This window comes from Nannospalax galili, unplaced genomic scaffold (genome assembly GCF_000622305.1).
Source record: "Nannospalax galili isolate Female #2095 unplaced genomic scaffold, S.galili_v1.0 C48708425, whole genome shotgun sequence".
In the NCBI taxonomy this organism is placed as follows: domain Eukaryota; kingdom Metazoa; phylum Chordata; class Mammalia; order Rodentia; family Spalacidae; genus Nannospalax; species Nannospalax galili.
The window spans coordinates 1-1143 of NW_008472272.1; the positions used below are offsets into that span (position 1 = coordinate 1).

General features: G+C 40.9%; 1 pseudogene; it reads right to left on the reverse strand.

The window, feature by feature from the left end:
- Positions 1 to 637: 637 nt before the first annotated feature.
- LOC115069122 lies at positions 638 to 1140 on the reverse strand (annotated as a pseudogene).
- Between the last annotated feature and the right edge of the window lie 3 nt (positions 1141 to 1143).

Consider the following 1143-nt stretch of genomic DNA (forward strand, 5'->3'; position numbering starts at 1 on the left):
CTCTGCAAGAGCAGTCAGTGCTCTTAACTGCTGAGTCATCTCTCTAGTCCCAAGGTAATATAGTCTATATGACCAATGGATAGTGTTATAAAGTCATGTATGATTAAAAAAATCTACTTGAAGTACTATAATGTTACAAAGCATGGAAGGTTTATTAATATGAGTTCAGATTCCACACTGCAAGTAATCTGCATGAAAAATCACATTCAAAATATTAAGCCATAATTTCATTTTCTTTAGTGCTGAATAGAATTCTATGTATAAATGTATCATATTTTCATTTTCCATTCATCAGTCGATGGACCTCCAGGTTGATTCCAATAACTAGCTAGTGTGAGTAGGGTGGCAATGAGTGTGGATACGCAGGTATGTATCTCTGTCCTGTGCTAAAGAGTCCTTTCGATATATGCTCATACTGAGCCATATGGTAGCTCCAGTTTTAGCTTTTTGAGAAACCTCTACTCTGATTTCCACAGTAGCTGTACCACTTCATTCTCACACCAACAAAAATGTTCCCCTTCCTCATGTCCTCTGTGTTCAGTTCTTTTCTTTTTCTTTTTTTTTTAACTTTTCAGACTGGATATGGGATTTATTAGTGAACATCATTGGTAGGGTGGACACAGCACAGTGAGCGTCCTTAGGCGTGCAGGGCCTGCCACTTATCCAGGAGACCTTGGCCAGGGGTACGTTTGCCCCTACAACCATCAAGGATGAGCCGGTTTTCAGTATGTCTTCAAATTCATCTACACTAAAAGTTGGTAAAGTTCTACTTCTGTGAGATGTGGATTTTCAGGCAGCCAGAGAACTTGAAGTTGGTTCTAAGCAGGGTCTCAATTACATGTCTTTTATCCTGCAGCTTAGTATAATGGCCACAATGACCAATGTGAACTCTGTCTACTGTGTCCTGGGGCTTCCCAAAGACACTCTGTACACCTGTCTGGAACCAGTTAGCCCCAGAACAGGACATCCTGTAGATATGGATGGCATGGAAAGGGTGGTGCCTCACTTGAATAGAGACTATCTTATCACAACTCTTTACCATGGATTTGTTGACACAAATATGAGAGGCCTCTAGGGCTTCAGAGGAGACTTGCTCATATCTGACACCATGTGGCTACAAAATGGGAATTCATCCACTTTTGC